Source organism: Castor canadensis, chromosome 7, assembly GCF_047511655.1.
Source record: "Castor canadensis chromosome 7, mCasCan1.hap1v2, whole genome shotgun sequence".
NCBI classification, from domain to species: domain Eukaryota; kingdom Metazoa; phylum Chordata; class Mammalia; order Rodentia; family Castoridae; genus Castor; species Castor canadensis.
In genome coordinates, this window is record NC_133392.1 from 79,018,672 (window position 1) to 79,027,662 (window position 8,991).

The 8,991-nt window shown below is 45.0% G+C and overlaps 1 long non-coding RNA gene across 1 annotated transcript; it reads left to right on the forward strand.

The window, feature by feature from the left end:
- The first annotated feature begins 342 nt into the window (after positions 1–342).
- LOC141424838 (uncharacterized) lies at positions 343–8,159 on the forward strand. The gene is made up of 3 exons (XR_012449796.1): positions 343–553; positions 5,312–5,404; positions 6,269–8,159. It is a non-coding gene; the product is annotated as an uncharacterized lncRNA (long non-coding RNA).
- The last annotated feature ends 832 nt before the right edge of the window (positions 8,160–8,991 follow it).

An 8,991-nucleotide genomic window follows, 5' to 3' on the forward strand; every position in this document is an offset into this window, starting at 1 on the left:
CAGAAGACCTCCTTCATACCCCTGTGGTTACCTTTTCTTACTGAAATCAACATAATCATTATAAGCCACTAATATTTCTAAATACTCGCAAGGTGCTAAGTACACAACTGAGCAGTTTGAGTTGTCCCCATTCTCTGAGCCTGGGGGGCAGGGCAGGGACCATGTTTAATACAACTTAATCCTCATTGTACATGGTGTCCAGGTCAACACAATGCTTGATTCACAGTAGGTGCCCTGTAAATACTTGTTTAAAAGACTTGCACGAGTTAATCTGTAACCACATCATTTACACAATCAACTTCATTTCTATTTGCATTCTAGTTAAATGACTTTAGTCATTTGTCTTGTGCAGACCTGTCTTTCTCTCCTCTGGAGGTCTGCCCTCCCGTAATAAATATGACACATTCATAGAACACTTACTCAGGTCTGTAAACTCAGCCTAGTTCCTCCTCCCTTTCTGCTGGGGCTGAGATTAGAGGACTAGATGGCTGAGGCCAGAAGATTTTTCCTATGAAGGGGCTTCGGGGAGATCCAGCTGATTCTGCCAATCGTGGTGAGTTTCTGCTACTTTCACCTGGCGTCTCCCAGAAGTGGTTAGGGACTTGACCTTGTATATCAAAGTTCAATGTATGTACACCATGATAGCTGGGTGTCTTAGTCTGTGTCTGCCACTATAACAAACTACCTTTGGGTATTTTATTTCTCATATTTTTATAAGTGAATATTAATTGTTCAAAGGGGTTTCATTGTGCTATTTACATGCATGCACATAATGTACTTTGGTCAAATTCACTCCCTCTACACTTTCTGATGCCTTCTCAGCCCCTTTTTAAACAATTTTATCAGGGTTCTTTATTCTGTTTTCACACATGCATATGAAATACTTCATCACATTCAGCCCCCCTTCACTCTTTCCTTTTGCCCTCCCCACTCCCACTGGTTCCTACTCCCAAACAGTCCTGTTTTATACTCATATCTGAGTATTTGATAAACAGAAATTTACTTTTCACAATTCTGGAGGCTGGTAAGAGCTGCTGTCTTCTTCCAAATGGTGCCTTCTCACTTTGTCCTCACATGGAAGAAGGGATAAACTCTGGGTCCTCACGTGGCAGAAGGCAAAAAGGGGCAAACAGGCTCTTTCAAATCCTTTTTATAAGATTACTAATCCCTTTCATGAAGGCAGCACCCTCATGTCCTAATCACTTCCTAAAGGCCCCCTTCTTAATACTATTGCATTGAGGATTAAGTTCCAACATGCATTTTGGAGGGACAAAACATTCAAACCCCATAGCAGTAGATGTCACAGGAGTGTGATCAATGGACACCCAAACCACAGAGCTCAAACTTGACTATTAGAATTTTTTAATGTCCTTCTTGCCTGAAGCCTTACCTTTATTGCTCCTCTTCTAGTCCTACATAGCTCTGCCATGTTCTACAAATTTTGATTCACACCAGCAATTTTTAAAGGTGGAGATGTGTGATAGACCATTTCATACTGCTCTAACAGAGTACCACAGGCTGGGTAACTTAAAAGGTACAGAAATTTATTTCACACAGTTCTGGAGGTTTGCAAGTCCAAGATGAAGTCACTGGTAGGTTAAAGTTCCACTTTCTGCTTTCAAGATGGTTCCTTAATTCTGGGTAGGCTGGAGTAGGGTGTGCTGTGTCCTCATGTGACAGAAGAAGAAAAGAGGGAGACCACTCCACGGGCCTTTTTAGAGTGGCAGTGCCCTCAAGACCAAACACCTCCCAAAAGGCCCCACCTCCCAACATTACTGCTTTGTTTCTAGCACTTAGCTTTTGAAGGGGACACTTTCAAACCATGAATACATTTTCTTGGTGATGCTGGAATCATGCAGGTAGCTTCAGTTCTGAGCTACCTAAGGGATTTGTTGGGGTCACTGAACAGGGGTCTGTCTTGGGGCCAATGGACCTGAAGCAGGCGTCACTCTCTACCTCTCCTCTTTCCTGTCTTTTACCCTCCATACGGTTCCTAGGCCCATTACTCTCACTAAGAGGACATTTTAACTAATTACTTAAGGCACAACCAGGATCAGTAAAATGCAAGATTTAAGCTGTTCATTTGGAGAATTTTGGTAATCTTCTGTATCTGTTAGAAGTAAGATGTGGGGCATTTTCAGCCTCCAGGACAGGAGCACATCCCTCCCCCATGTCCCTTTTCAATAAGCCACACAATTGTCTTACTTCTGTCTCTAACTATAGCTATTCTAGAGTTAATACAAATGGGCTCCTAAAATATGCACCCTTTTTGTGTCTGGATTAAAAATTTAAGACTCATCCAATTTGGTAGTCTAATTTGTTTCATTATAACACAATTTGTGTATCCATTCACGAGTTTCCACAGTCTTTCCTTTTTTAACCATTATGAAGAAGGCTGCTGTAAACCTTCAGGTACAATTCTCTTGTGTAGACGGAGGTTTTAGTTCTTTGGGGGTAAATACCTACATGTGGGATTGCTTCATCAGGGGTTAAACACAGTTAACCTCACAGAAGCTCATATACAATGCTCTGAAGCGGGTGTGCCACTGTGCAGCTGGGCACTCCGGCTGATTTTATCTCAGCCACCCTCTTGGGTGTGAACAGGTGTCACATCCTGAGAGCAGGCTTTCCAACCATTAGGTTTTTTTTTTTTTTTGAAACTGGAGTTTGAACTCAGGACCTTTCATTTGCTAGGCAGGTGCTTTATCTCTTGAGCCACACCTCCAGCACTTTTTTGCTTTAGTTATTTTTTCAGATATGTTCTCATGCTTTTTGCCAGGGCTGGCCTGAGATTAGAAACATGCATCACCATCACTGGCTTATTTGTTGAGGTAGGGTCTTGCTAACTTTTTGACTCAGCTGGCCTTGAATTGTGATTGTCCTGATCTCCACCTCATGAGTCGCTGAGATTACAGGTGTGAACCACTGTGTCTGGCCCTCTCGACTATCAGTTTGACTCACACTTGTTTGGCACTCCTGTCATGCATGTGAGTTTCACGCTGTCCTTCTGGGTGGGCCTAGCTTCCCACTGGGTAGCTGTGAGGACATCTTGGGATATTTATTTTACAGACCAGGCACTTGATGCTTGGTCCAGAGTCAGACAGGTGAAACAGCTCTGGCTGTGTGTGTAATGAAAAATATACATTTGGCCTTTGTTTCCAGTTCCTGGCACAGAGCTCCTGAAACCCTGGTAATTTCCCGAGTGAGTAGAGAGTCCTGTGATTCTCCAGGAGCCCCTTTTGATCTTACCTGAATTTATGCTAATGAGGTTATTTTTGGCAGGCCTTTGAGCAGTCCAGGATGAGTGTTGGCAGGCTGGCAGAGAGACCAGCCACCTGATAGAGTCAAGCACCAATGACCAGCGATTCAATCAGGCCTTCCTAAAAACATCTTTGATAAAAACTCTGAACAAGCAGCTCTTCAAGGGAATATTGTCATTGCAACTGTGCTGAGTGCTTTTCTGAGTTTTGTGAGTCATTCTTTCAAAATCAACCTCAAAGGGAGCTATGGGTAGTCAGCTGGGTGGAAGTGGAGGTGGATGGGCCAGTACTCTGCTTGCAGTGGGCATCTGAAGTGGGGGCCATCCTGGGGGACTGAGCTTCTAGAGTGAGTTACTTCTCTGGGTGTTAGAGTCAGAAAGGAATTGAGTTGTTGGACCCCCCACTGCTGTCAGAGATCAGAGAATTGGTGTTGGAAGGATGTATAGTCACCACACAGGTGACTCTTAGGTACACCTCCACTGCCCCTTTGTTCTCTGTGGGCACATTAGAATGAGTTGCCCTTTAAACAAGTGGACCAACCAGCATTAGGATTGAAGAGGAATTGAAGCAGGATAGATAGATGGGTGACAGGGAAATTTAAAATAATAAATGTTATAAGGGCCAGACTCAGAAACTAAAACCAGGAAGGAAGTAGATAGTGCGAAGGTCAGTGTGTTTAGGAATCCATAGAAGATGAAGATTGGTTTTAGGAACACTCACTATGTAGATTCTTCTGGTGCCTCTCCAGGCTGACAAGGGTCTAGAGTTGTCTCTGGTGATTAACTTCTGTCCTTCTGGTAAAGGGGGGAGGGATCACCATGACAAATTTATGTCCTGCTTTTAGGCAAGTAGAGAGAGGACAGAGATTTCCTTGTATCTGCTTCTTCTCACTTGTCTTCAGCTCAACATAACCCTATGCCAAGATGGCAGACTTGGAGTGCTGCTCTACTCCCTGCCACTTCCAAAGCTCAGTGTCCCCCGCCACCTAGCACCCACACTACCTTCTGAACCAGGGAAGCTGAGAGAGGCAGATCCCAGTTCCAGCCTGGACTTCAGAACAAAGCATCATGTGTTTTAGCAGAGGGGCCAAGCATCACAGTGACCCCTCTCCGAGGCTCCTTGGACACCTTGTGTGTCTCTACAATTGGGTGGGCAGTGGGGCGGGGGCCTCCTTACACCCAGAAAGCTGCCTTTCCTGTGCCCCAAGCTGCTTACTCTCAGGTTCCCTGACCTCCCCAACTCCTTGACTCTCCACAGCCTGCAGGACAGTGGTGACCTGGCTGTTCTCTCTACCCAGCAGTCACAGGGCTTTTGTTTTCTATTATTGCTGTTAACTTAAACCTTTCCAGGAGGCATCTCATCTTTGGCTTCTTAGTGCCCTTGATCTATCTAATTTCCAGCCCTGCCTCCATCTGTCACCCTTCCTGTGTGTTACCTGGCATCCTCTAAGCATTCTGAAAGATAAGGCACCCTGACTTGGATTCCCGTTGTCTCCTGAGAGTCAGCAGACTGAATACAAATGAGCCATTAGATCAACTGAAAATGCCAAGTTCAATGGGATCTGAGCTTTCACTTATGATTTTCTGGATCTTGGCCCAATTCCACAAACAAACAAGTATTTGAAAGCTATGCAGTTGCTTGTTTGATGTGGTCGAATAAAATAACTCTGGCCTCTCACAAATGATAACTCAGCTCTCAGTGCGGGTTTGGTGAATTCTCTGAGGTGACTGCAGCTGGGGTTAATAAGAGAATCCTGGGAAGTTCATTATTCCACAAGCCCTTGAATGTAGAAGTGACATGGAGTGGGTGACACTGGGATGCTGGTGGTGAACCTTTGTCCCACTGTCTCCACTCCATGCAGGGGTGCCGCAGTCCTGCCAGCAGGGGTGATTAGGGCAGAGGTCTGAGAAGTGAGTGGTGCTGCAGTGGCTGTAGCACACAGATGCTGTGGGACTCTGTGCATGACCTAAATCCCTTTTTACTCTTATGTGTGTCAAATCTCAGCTGCTCTTATGTGTGTGTATGTCTCATGTGTGGTTGTTTTTATTTAGGCACACCTGAATTTTAGAATCTGCTTGTCAGTTCTACAACCTCATCCCAGGCCTGCCTTTTGGGTTTATGTAGGGATTACATCAAATCCACAGGTCAGTTTTGGTGACAATTATATTGTCTTCTGATCCATGAATGCAAGGTGTTGCTCCATATTTTGAGGACTTTTTGAACTGTGTTTTATAGTTTTTAGGGAACAGTTCTTGAACATCATTTGTCAGATTTATCCCTAAGTATTTCTTTTTTTCTTTTAGCAGTTCTGGGGGTGGAACCCAGGGCCTAACACATGCTGGGCAGACACTCTACCACTGAGTCACACCCCAACCCGTGTTGTTCTTTTGATACTACCACACATGGTATTGTTCTGATTGATCTTGCTGTGTGAATCTGAAGCACAACTGATTTGTGTGGGGATTCAGCAGGGAGAGGAAGGAAACAGCCTCTGCAGCAGGGCAGAGCCTAGGGCCAGCCTGGCCTGGGAGTTTGCTTGCAGCAGTAACAGCAGCTCCTCAGGCCTACATCTTTCTTTGGTTTTGTGCTCAGTTGTGTTTTGTACACAGCCCACGCTATGTCCAGTTCATTCTCTTGCTCTCTTTTTAGAATTCCCTTCCTTTTTAGGGGGAATGACAGGAGCTGGCTGCACAGTGGTCATTGTTCAGCACCACCCTGGCCAGATGGGAGGCCAGCTCCTACACGGGTGTGACTTCAGGGTCCATTGGCCCACCATCCACTTCTCCTTCAGAGGGACAATTTGATTTCTCAAACAGAGCCCCCAAGAGGTAGAGCCTGGTTTTAAACCCAGTTCTTCTGAATCTAGGCTTAAGGTTATGTTCACTAACTCCCAGCACAGGAACTGAGTCTCAGTGCCGATCTTTGGGTCACTGGGAATCACAGCTTTGTGGGGGATAAAGGTGAATTAATTTTGTTGCATGAACATGTGCCATTTTTGTTTTTTGCAGTAACATTGACCAAGTGATGAGTGGGTCCTTTGGGACTCTGACTGGGCGACCCTCACTTCACCTGTGCCACCTCGGCCCACCAAGAGGAACACCTTGATCAGCACTGCACTAAGACCACTGGTTCTTTCAGTGCCAAAGCTGCTTTTCTTGATGGAATGCAAGCCATTCCCTTGCCAGGGCCCTGCCTCCCTTGGCAGAATTCACAGTGACATTCAGTTCCAGATTAATCCAAGTGGTAACAGTTTTGCCAAGGGTGGAGAGAACTTCAATTAAATTAACTAATTAGTTTTCTGAAACCCCCCAACTCTCCTTAATGACATGGTTTTGGGCTTCTGTACCCAAGATGCTTGAGCTCAGAGGGTATTGTGTTTACAGCAGACATCCACAATAATTTTAGCAACAATGGTGCCTTCCTATATTTCTCAAGGACTTCCTTTCTTTTTTCAGTATGGTCCCAGGAATTTGGGTTGGAATTGAGGGACTTGTAGAACTTCCATGTGAGGGCTGAATGTGTCCTATCTGCTCTCTGAATCTTCTCTATGAAATTTTCCTCTGGCTTAGACTTCTCTACCCACAAGGAGCTCCCTACCTCACAAAGCAGGCCTTTTTCTCTCTAACAGTACTATCATGCCCACCATTTTGGCCAGCAGTTCTGGAGTGGGTCTGGTGGAAAATGGAAAGAAGGCATGTGGAGCCGGGGGTAATTACATATAGGCGGCTTTATTGCAAGGAACACTACAGGAGAGTGCAGAAGGGAAGCAGAGATAGGCATAACAAGCCATCCCTGCCTCTTATAGGAGGAGAAAAAAGGTAGCCAAAAGCCAGTTACAGAGCAGCTTGGGCTCATAATAACATACTGTTACATAAGTGTACTTGGCATGCAGCCAGGGCCTGATGGCTCAAGGCTGCATTCCCAAGATGGCAGGCTCAAGGCTACACTCCCTAGGCTGCACCTGTGTGACTGAGAATGTGGTCTCCTCATATTTTATCTCCTCATGCAGATGCATTCTTGCCTGGTATTATGGCCCATAAAGATGCTTCCCGAACCTAGAGGCCACAACAACAGTATAATGAACAACAAGTACCTACTAAGAGTACTGCTATACTGGCACATCCTAACACTAGCCATCGCCAGGTGGACCTTATGTTACTCTACCCTTTTTGTAAAGGGTCGCCAGTAAGGGCATCTATTTGTATTACGTCTTTATCCACTTTTTAAAAAAGCCTTAGAGACATCTTCTTGGTAATCAGGGATATATACACAATATTTGATAGGCAGTAGTGAATAGGTACCCCCTTGGGGAGCAGTTAGAAAATCTACTTCCGTACAGTTTTGAAGGACCACTTTCCTTATCTGGGTTGTCTATTAAGAGTGGCTGCTGTATGTTTCACGAGAACCTCAATTTCCTTTTCAATACTGATGTCTGCAACACCAGGGAGAGTTACAACCAAGGGAGGAAATCACCAAGAGGCACTCTTGGTCCTATGCATCCCAGTTGGAAGGGGCCTGTTGCAAGGTAGTCATAATGGTCCCTCATATATGTGGACATCCCCAGGTACAATGTTCTAGCCATTGTCCTGGAAGATAGGGACATCCATTATGTCCATATACCCATATGTACCCAAGGAGAGTCCAATTGGCTGGTTTAGTGCTGGTATAAGAATTATTATCCTATCAATATCCAGGTGAAGGATAAATAACATTAGAGAATTCTCTGGATAGCCAACCAGCTACCTGTTTAGGGTTTCCTGTGGCTTATTCTATGCATTTGGGTGTCTATACTTGTAACTCTTCATATTCTGCTGATATTTACCCCCACCCATTCTGTATAGCATTGCTAATAGGAGGTGGTACATTGCCATGATTCTGTCTTAATAAAGATTCAATCTGTTGTCATTACTGATCCCATTCTTGTCCTGTATGGTTGCGCTGGTACAGATGGTTCCAGTATTTTTGGGTAAGTGGGTGTGTAGTCCATTCCTCTGCTGTGTTTATCAGTAAGTCTATGCACATCCAGCAGTGGGAGACGTTGTACACATGAACATATATGTGCGCCCAGAACAGCAGAAAAGTATTGGTCATCCTGGAAAGATGATAACAAAGCAGAAGATAATACTACTGATATTCGCCATCCATCAGGCAAAGTACATGTGTATGGGGTGTCCAAGTCAATATTGCAGCCAAGACAGGTGGACGACCTGGTCATTGGTACCATACTCATGCTATGGATAGTCTTGGGAGGAGTCCAGATTGCATGGTTGTGGGCAATACCAAAAGAGGGCTCCAATATACAGCTTAAGAACCTTTTAAAATAGCAGTACCTGTCTGTGAAATGGAGACAGCAACAGGTTGGGGCCATGGGCCCACAGGGGTCCCAATTATCAATTGATGTTTTTGTCCCAAAGCAGTAGGACATACCATCACCAACCATGGCGAGGAAGGACCATATATCAGACATGGCCAAGACTGCTCTTGCGTTTGCCCTTTTGAAATTGTAGTTGGAGCAGGCAGCATTAGTAATCCTTGATCTCCTTGTGGGGCTGGTAAAGAAGCATCTTTCTAGACCCTCTTAAATTCACCTGGCCTGATGCTAGCAGCCTATCGAGGGGAGAATGACCATTTCTCTAGGGCTGTTCATTTAAGGAGCATACAACACTAGGAAGTTGCTCGGCCCATCGATTCCGAAAGGGGGAATTAGGCGCTGTTATGCACAAGCAGCGCT